Consider the following 10,534-nt stretch of genomic DNA (forward strand, 5'->3'; position numbering starts at 1 on the left):
TTGAGCAGATCTGAACATTCTTTCTGTAGAAAATGCAACTGGACATTTGGAGCGCTAAGAGCGTAGTAGTGGAAAAAGGAATATATTCAAATATAAACAACACAGAAGCATTCTGTGAAACTTCTTTCTGATCTGAGCATTCAGCTAACAGAGTTAAACCATACTTTTGATTGAGCAGTTTTGAAACAGTCTGTCTGTAGTAAATGCAACTGGACATTCGTAGCGCTAAGTGGGTAATAGTGGAAAAAAGAATATGTTCAAATATAAACTAGACAGAAGCATTGTATGAAACTTCTTTCTGTTCTGTGCATTCAACTAACAGAGTTGAACCTTACTTTTGATTGAGCCGTTCTGAAATACTCTTTCTGTAGAAACTGCAATTGGACATTCTGAGCGCTAGGAGGCCTATATTGGGAAAAAGAATGTCTACAAATAAAAACTACACAGAAGAATTGTGTGAAACTTCTTTCTGTTCTGTTTGTTCAACTAAAAGATTTGAACCTTAGTTTTGATTGAGCCGTTCTGAAACACTCTTTCTGAAGAAAATGCAAGTGGAGATTCGGAGCGCTAAGAGGGTAATAGTGGAAAAAGGAATGTCTCCAAATATAAACTACACAGAATCATTCTGTGAAACTTCTTTCTGATCTGTGCATTCAGCTAACAGAGTTAAACCATACTTTTGATTGAGCAGATCTGAACACTCTTTCTGTAGAAAATGCAACTGGACATTTGGAGCGCTAAGAGAGTACTAGTGGAAAAAGGAATATATTCATATATAAACTACACAGAAGCATTCTGTGAAACTTCTTTCTGATCTGAGCATTCAGCTAACAGAGTTAAACCATACTTTTGATTGAGCAGTTTTGAAACACTCTGTCTGCAGAAAATGCAACTGGACATTCTTAGCGCTAAGTGGGTAATAGTGGAAAAAAGAATATGTTCAAATATAAACTACACAGAAGCATTGTATGAAACTTCTTTCTGTTCTGTGCATTCAACTAACAGAGTTGAACCTTACTTTTGATTGAGCCTTTCTGAAACACTCTTTCTGTAGAAACTGCAATTGGACATTCTGAGCGCTAGGAGGCCTATATTGGGAAAAAGAATGTCTACAAATAAAAACTACACAGAAGAATTGTGTGGAACTACTTTCTGTTCTGTTTGTTCAACTAAAAGAGTTTAACCTTAGTTTTGATTGAGCCGTTCTGAAACACTCTTTCTGTAGAAAATGCAAGTGGAGATTCGGAGCGCTAAGGGGGTAATAGTGGAAAAAGGAATGTCTCCAAATATAAACTACACAGAATCATTCTGTGAAACTACTTTCTGATCTGTGCATTCAGCTAACAGAGTTAAACCATACTTTTGATTGAGCAGATCTGAACACTCTTTCTGTAGAAAATGCAACTGGACATTTGGAGCGCTAAGAGAGTACTAGTGGAAAAAGGAATATATTCAAATATAAACTACACAGAAGCATTCTGTGAAACTTCTTTCTGATCTGAGCATTCAGCTAACAGAGTTAAACAATACTTTTGATTGAGCAGTTTTGAAACACTCTGTCTGTAGAAAATGCAACTGGACATTCGTAGCGCTAAGTGGGTTATAGTGGAAAAAAGAATACGTTCAAATATAAACTACACAGAAGCATTGTATGAAACTTCTTTCTGTTCTGTGCATTCAACTAACAGAGTTGAACCTTACTTTTGATTGAGCCTTTCTGAAACACTCTTTCTGTAGAAACTGCAATTGGACATTCTGAGCGCTAAGAGGCCTATATTGGGAAAAATAATATCTTCAAATAAAAACTACACAGAAGCATTGTGTGAAACTTATTTCTGATATGTTCATTAAGCTAACAGAGTTAAACCATACTTTTGATTGCGCAGTTCTGAACACTCTTTCTGTAGAAAATGCAAGTGGACATTCGGAGCGCTAAGAGGGTAATAGTGGAAAAAGGAATATATTCAAATATAAACTACACAGTAGCATTCTGTGAAAATTCTTTCTGTTCTGTGCATTCAACTAACAGAGTTGAACCTTACTTTTGATTGAGCCGTTCTGAAACACTCTTTCTGTAGAAACTGCAATTGGACATGCTAAGCGCTAAGAGGCCTACATTGGGAAAAAGAATATCTTCAAATAAAAACTACACAGATGCATTCTGTGAAACTTATTTCTGATCTGTAAATTCAGTTAACAGAGATAAAACATATTTTTGATTGAGCAGTTATGAAAGATTCTTTTTGTAGAAAATGCAAGTGGAGATTCGGAGCGCTAAGAGCGTAATAGTGGAAAAAGGAATGTCTTCAAATATAAACTACACAGAATCATTCGGTGAAACTTCTTTCTGATCTGTGCATTCAGCTAACAGAGTTAAACCATACTTTTGATTGAGCAGATCAGAACACTCTTTCTGTAGAAAATGCAACTGGACATTTGGAGCGCTAAGAGCGTAGTAGTGGAAAAAGGAATATATTCAAATATAAACAACACAGAAGCATTCTGTGAAACTTCTTTCTGATCTGAGCATTCAGCTAACAGAGTTAAACCATACTTTTGATTGAGCAGTTTTGAAACACTCTGTCTGTAGAAAATGCAACTGGACATTCGTAGCGCTAAGTGGGTAATAGTGGAAAAAAGAATATGTTCAAATATAAACTACACAGAAGCATTGTATGAAACTTCTTTCTGTTCTGTGCATTCAACTAACAGAGTTGAACCTTACTTTTGATTGAGCCTTTCTGAAACACTCTTTCTGTAGAAACTGCAATTGGACATTCTGAGCGCTAGGAGGCCTATATTGGGAAAAAGAATGTCTACAAATAAAAACTACACAGAAGAATTGTGTGAAACTTCTTTCTGTTCTGTTTGTTCAACTAAAAGAGTTGAACCTTAGTTTTGATTGAGCCGTTCTGAAACACTCTTTCTGTAGAAAATGCAAGTGGAGATTCGGAGCGCTAAGAGGGTAATAGTGGAAAAAGGCATGTCTCCAAATATAAACTACACGGAATCATTCTGTGAAACTTCTTTCTGATCTGTGCATTCAGCTAACAGAGTTAAACCATACTTTTGATTGAGCAGATCTGAACACTCTTTCCGTAGAAAATGCAACTGGACATTTGGAGCGCTACGAGAGTAGTAGTGGAAAAAGGAATATATTCAAATATAAACTACACAGAAGCATTCTGTGAAACTTCTTTCTGATCTGAGCATTCAGCTAACAGAGTTAAACCATACTTTTGATTGAGCAGTTTTGAAACACTCTGTCTGTAGAAAATGCAACTGGACATTCGTAGCGCCAAGTGGGTAATAGTGGAAAAAAGAATATGTTCAAATATAAACTACACAGAAGCATTGTATGAAACTTCTTTCTGTTCTGTGCATTCAACTAACAGAGTTGAACCTTACTATTGATTGAGCCTTTCTGAAACACTCTTTCTGTAGAAACTGCAATTGGACATTCTGAGCGCTAGGAGGCCTATATTGGGAAAAAGAATGTCTACAAATAAAAACTACACAGAAGAATTGTGTGAAACTACTTTCTGTTCTGTTTGGTCAACTAAAAGAGTTGAACCTTAGTTTTGATTGAGCCGTTCTGAAACACTCTTTCTGTAGAAAATGCAAGTGGAGATTCGGAGCGCTAAGAGGGTAATAGTGGAAAAAGGAATGTCTCCAAATATAAACTACACAGAATTATTGTGTGAAACTTCTTTCTGATCTGTGCATTCAGCTAACAGAGTTAAACCCTACTTTTGATTGAGCAGATCTGAACACTCTTTCTGTAGAAAATGCAACTGGACATTTGGAGCGCTAAGAGAGTAGTAGTGGAAAAAGGAATATATTCAAATATAAACTACACAGAAGCATTCTGTGAAACTTCTTTCTGATCTGAGCATTCAGCTAACAGAGTTAAACCATACTTTTGATTGAGCAGTTTTGAAACACTCTGCCTGTATAAAATGCAACTGGACATTCGTAGCGCTAAGTGGGTAATAGTGGAAAAAAGAATACGTTCAAATATAAACTACACAGAAGCATTGTATGAAATTTCTTTCTGTTCTGTGCATTCAACTAACAGAGTTGAACCTTACTTTTGATTGAGCCTTTCTGAAACACTCTTTCTGTAGAAACTGCAATTGGACATTCTGAGCGCTAAGAGGCCTCTATTGGGAAAAATAATATCTTCAAATAAAAACTACACAGAAGCATTGTGTGAAACTTATTTCTGATATGTTCATTAAGCTAACAGAGTTAAACCATACTTTTGATTGCGCAGTTCTGAACACTCTTTCTGTAGAAAATGCAAGTGGACATTCGGAGCGCTAAGAGGGTAATAGTGGAAAAAGGAATATATTCAAATATAAACTACACAGTAGCATTCTGTGAAAATTCTTTCTGTTCTGTGCATTCAACTAACAGAGTTGAACCTTACTTTTGATTGAGCCGTTCTGAAACACTCTTTCTGTAGAAACTGCAATTGGACATGCTAAGCGCTAAGAGGCCTACATTGGGAAAAAGAATATCTTCAAATAAAAACTACACAGATGCATTCTGTGAAACTTATTTCTGATCTGTAAATTCAGTTAACAGAGATAAAGCATATTTTTGATTGAGCAGTTATGAAACACTCTTTTTGTAGAAAATGCAAGTGGAGATTCGGAGCGCTAAGAAGGTAATAGTGGAAAAAGGAATGTCTTCAAATATAAACTACACAGAATCATTCGGTGAAACTTCTTTCTGATCTGTGCATTCAGCTAACAGAGTTAAACCATACTTTTGATTGAGCAGATCTGAACACTCTTTCTGTAGAAAATGCAACTGGACATTTGGAGCGCTAAGAGCGTAGTAGTGGAAAAAGGAATATATTCAAATATAAACTACACAGAAGCATTCTGTGAAACTTCTTTCTGATCTGAGCATTCAGCTAACAGAGTTAAACCATACTTTTGATTGAGCAGTTTGGAAACACTCTGTCTGTAGAAAATGCAACTGGACATTCGTAGCGCTAAGTGGGTAATAGTGGAAAAAAGAATATGTTCAAATATAAACTACACAGAAGCATTGTATGAAACTTCTTTCTGTTCTGTGCATTCAACTAACAGAGTTGAACCTTACTTTTGATTGAGCCGTTCTGAAACACTGTTTCTGTAGAAACTGCAATTGGACATTCTGAGCGCTAAGAGGCCTATATTGGGAAAAAGAATGTCTACAAATAAAAACTACACAGAAGAATTGTGTGAAACTTCTTTCTGTTCTATTTGTTCAACTAAAAGAGTTGAACCTTAGTTTTGATTGAGCCGTTCTGAAACACTCTTTCTGTAGAAAATGCAAGTGGAGATTCGGAGCGCTAAGAGGGTAATAGTGGAAAAAGGAATGTCTCCACATATAAACTACACAGAATCATTCTGTGAAAATTCTTTCTGATCTGTGCATTCAGCTAACAGAGTTAAACCATACTTTTGATTGAGCAGATCTGAACTCTCTTTCTGTAGAAAATGCAACTGGACATTTGGAGCGCTAAGAGAGTAGTAGTGGAAAAAGGAATATATTCAAATATAAACTACACAGAAGCATTCTGTGAAACTTCTTTCTGATCTGAGCATTCAGCTAACAGATTTAAACCATACTTTTGATTGAGCAGTTTTGAAAAACTCTGTCTGTAGAAAATGCAACTGGACATTCGTAGCGCCAAGTGGGTAATAGTGGAAAAAAGAATATGTTCAAATATAAACTACACAGAAGCATTGTATGAAATTTCTTTCTGTTCTGTGCATTCAACTAACAGAGTTGAACCTTACTTTTGATTGAGCCTTTCTGAAACACTCTTTCTGTAGAAACTGCAATTGGACATTCTGAGCGCTAAGAGGCCTATATTGGGAAAAATAATATCTTCAAATAAAAACTACACAGAAGCATTGTGTGAAACTTATTTCTGATATGTTCATTAAGCTAACAGAGTTAAACCATACTTTTGATTGCGCAGTTCTGAACACTCTTTCTGTAGAAAATGCAAGTGGACATTCGGAGCGCTAAGAGGGTAATAGTGGAAAAAGGAATATATTCAAATATAAACTACACAGTAGCATTCTGTGAAAATTCTTTCTGTTCTGTGCATTCAACTAACAGAGTTGAACCTTACTTTTGATTGAGCCGTTCTGAAACACTCTTTCTGTAGAAACTGCAATTGTACATGCTAAGCGCTAAGAGGCCTACATTGGGAAAAAGAATATCTTCAAATAAAAACTACACAGATGCATTCTGTGAAACTTATTTCTGATCTGTAAATTCAGTTAACAGAGATAAAACATATTTTTGATTGAGCAGTTATGAAAGATTCTTTTTGTAGAAAATGCAAGTGGAGATTCGGAGCGCTAAGAGGGTAATAGTGGAAAAAGGAATGTCTCCAAATATAAACTACACAGAATCATTCGGTGAAACTTCTTTCTGATCTGTGCATTCAGCTAACAGAGTTAAACCATACTTTTGATTGAGCAGATCAGAACACTCTTTCTGTAGAAAATGCAACTGGACATTTGGAGCGCTAAGAGCGTAGTAGTGGAAAAAGGAATATATTCAAATATAAACAACACAGAAGCATTCTGTGAAACTTCTTTCTGATCTGAGCATTCAGCTAACAGAGTTAAACCATACTTTTGATTGAGCAGTTTTGAAACACTCTGTCTGTAGAAAATGCAACTGGACATTCGTAGCGCTAAGTGGGTAATAGTGGAAAAAAGAATATGTTCAAATATAAACTACACAGAAGCATTGTATGAAACTTCTTTCTGTTCTGTGCATTCAACTAACAGAGTTGAACCTTACTTTTGATTGAGCCTTTCTGAAACACTCTTTCTGTAGAAACTGCAATTGGACATTCTGAGCGCTAGGAGGCCTATATTGGGAAAAAGAATGTCTACAAATAAAAACTACACAGAAGAATTGTGTGAAACTAATTTCTGTTCTGTTTGTTCAACTAAAAGAGTTGAACCTTAGTTTTGATTGAGCCGTTCTGAAACACTCTTTCTGTAGAAAATGCAAGTGGAGATTCGGAGCGCTAAGAGGGTAATGGTGGAAAAAGTAATGTCTCCAAATATAAACTACACGGAATCATTCTGTGAAACTTCTTTCTGATCTGTGCATTCAGCTAACAGTGTTAAACTATACTTTTGACTGAGCAGATCTGAACACTCTTTCTGTAGAAAATGCAACTGGACATTTGGAGCGCTAAGAGAGTACTAGTGGAAAAAGGAATATATTCAAATATAAACTACACAGAAGCATTCTGTGAAACTTCTTTCTGATCTGAGCATTCAGCTAACAGAGTTAAACCATACTTTTATTTGAGCAGTTTTGAAACACTCTGTCTGTAGAAAATGCAACTGGACATTCGTAGCGCTAAGTGGGTAATAGTGGAAAAAAGAATATGTTCAAATATAAACTACACAGAAGCATTGTATGAAACTTCTTTCTGTTCTGTGCATTCAACTAACAGAGTTGAACCTTACTTTTGATTGAGCCTTTCTGAAACACTCTTTCTGTAGAAACTGCAATTGGACATTCTGAGCGCTAAGAGGCCTCTATTGGGAAAAATAATATCTTCAAATAAAAACTACACAGAAGCATTGTGTGAAACTTATTTCTGATATGTTCATTAAGCTAACAGAGTTAAACCATACTTTTGATTGCGCAGTTCTGAACACTCTTTCTGTAGAAAATGCAAGTGGACATTCGGAGCGCTAAGAGGGTAATAGTGGAAAAAGGAATATATTCAAATATAAACTACACAGTAGCATTCTGTGAAAATTCTTTCTGTTCTGTGCATTCAACTAACAGAGTTGAACCTTACTTTTGATTGAGCCGTTCTGAAACACTCTTTCTGTAGAAACTGCAATTGGACATGCTAAGCGCTAAGAGGCCTACATTGGGAAAAAGAATATCTTCAAATAAAAACTACACAGATGCATTCTGTGAAACTTATTTCTGATCTGTAAATTCAGTTAACAGAGATAAAGCATATTTTTGATTGAGCAGTTATGAAACACACTTTTTGTAGAAAATGCAAGTGGAGATTCGGAGCGCTAAGAAGGTAATAGTGGAAAAAGGAATGTCTTCAAATATAAACTACACAGAATCATTCGGTGAAACTTCTTTCTGATCTGTGCATTCAGCTAACAGAGTTAAACCATACTTTTGATTGAGCAGATCTGAACCCTCTTTCTGTAGAAAATGCAACTGGACATTTGGAGCGCTAAGAGCGTAGTAGTGGAAAAAGGAATATATTCAAATATAAACTACACAGAAGCATTCTGTGAAACTTCTTTCTGATCTGAGCATTCAGCTAACAGACTTAAACCATACTTTTGATTGAGCAGTTTGGAAACACTCTGTCTGTAGAAAATGCAACTGGACATTCGTAGCGCTAAGTGGGTAATAGTGGAAAAAAGAATATGTTCAAATATAAACTACACAGAAGCATTGTATGAAACTTCTTTCTGTTCTGTGCATTCAACTAACAGAGTTGAACCTTACTTTTGATTGAGCCGTTCTGAAACACTGTTTCTGTAGAAACTGCAATTGGACATTCTGAGCGCTAAGAGGCCTCTATTGGGAAAAAGAATGTCTACAAATAAAAACTACACAGAAGAATTGTGTGAAACTTCTTTCTGTTCTATTTGTTCAACTAAAAGAGTTGAACCTTAGTTTTGATTGAGCCGTTCTGAAACACTCTTTCTGTAGAAAATGCAAGTGGAGATTCGGAGCGCTAAGAGGGTAATAGTGGAAAAAGGAATGTCTCCACATATAAACTACACAGAATCATTCTGTGAAAATTCTTTCTGATCTGTGCATTCAGCTAACAGAGTTAAACCATACTTTTGATTGAGCAGATCTGAACTCTCTTTCTGTAGAAAATGCAACTGGACATTTGGAGCGCTAAGAGAGTAGTAGTGGAAAAAGGAATATATTCAAATATAAACTACACAGAAGCATTCTGTGAAACTTCTTTCTGATCTGAGCATTCAGCTAACAGATTTAAACCATACTTTTGATTGAGCAGTTTTGAAAAACTCTGTCTGTAGAAAATGCAACTGGACATTCGTAGCGCCAAGTGGGTAATAGTGGAAAAAAGAATATGTTCAAATATAAACTACACAGAAGCATTGTATGAAATTTCTTTCTGTTCTGTGCATTCAACTAACAGAGTTGAACCTTACTTTTGATTGAGCCTTTCTGAAACACTCTTTCTGTAGAAACTGCAATTGGACATTCTGAGCGCTAAGAGGCCTATATTGGGAAAAATAATATCTTCAAATAAAAACTACACAGAAGCATTGTGTGAAACTTATTTCTGATATGTTCATTAAGCTAACAGAGTTAAACCATACTTTTGATTGCGCAGTTCTGAACACTCTTTCTGTAGAAAATGCAAGTGGACATTCGGAGCGCTAAGAGGGTAATAGTGGAGAAAGGAATATATTCAAATATAAACTACACAGTAGCATTCTGTGAAAATACTTTCTGTTCTGTGCATTCAACTAACAGAGTTGAACCTTACTTTTGATTGAGCCGTTCTGAAACACTCTTTCTGTAGAAACTGCAATTGTACATGCTAAGCGCTAAGAGGCCTACATTGGGAGAAAGAATATCTTCAAATAAAAACTACACAGATGCATTCTGTGAAACTTATTTCTGATCTGTAAATTCAGTTAACAGAGATAAAACATATTTTTGATTGAGCAGTTATGAAACACTCTTTTTGTAGAAAATACAAGTGGAGATTCGGAGCGCTAAGAGGGTAATAGTGGAAAAAGGAATGTCTTCAAATATAAACTACACAGAATCATTCAGTGAAACTTCTTTCTGATCTGTGCATTCAGCTAACAGAGTTAAACCATACTTTTGATTGAGCAGATCTGAACACTCTTTCTGTAGAAAATGCAACTGGACATTTGGAGCGCTAAGAGCGTAGTAGTGGAAAAAGGAATATATTCAAATATAAACTACACAGAAGCATTCTGTGAAACTTCTTTCTGATCTGAGCATTCAGCTAACAGAGTTAAACCATAATTTTGATTGAGCAGTTTTGAAACACTCTGTCTGTAGAAAATGCAACTGGACATTCGTAGCTCTAAATGGGTAATAGTGGAAAAAAGAATATGTTCAAATATAAACTACACAGAAGCATTGTATGAAACTTCTTTCTGTTCTGTGCATTAAACTAACAGAGTTGAACCTTACTTTTGATTGAGCCGTTCTGAAACACTCTTTCTGTAGAAACTGCAATTGGACATTCTGAGCGCTAAGAGGCCTATATTGGGAAAAAGAATATCTACAAATAAAAACTACACAGAAGAATTGTGTGAAACTTCTTTCTGTTCTGTTTGTTCAACTAAAAGAGTTGAACCTTAGTTTTGATTGAGCCGTTCTGAAACACTCTTTCTGTAGAAAATGCAAGTGGAGATTCGGAGCGCTAAGAGGGTAATAGTGGAAAAAGGAATGTCTCCAAATATAAACTACACAGAATCATTCTCTGAAA

This window comes from Symphalangus syndactylus, chromosome 7 (assembly GCF_028878055.3).
Source record: "Symphalangus syndactylus isolate Jambi chromosome 7, NHGRI_mSymSyn1-v2.1_pri, whole genome shotgun sequence".
Classification (NCBI taxonomy): Eukaryota; Metazoa; Chordata; class Mammalia; order Primates; family Hylobatidae; genus Symphalangus; species Symphalangus syndactylus.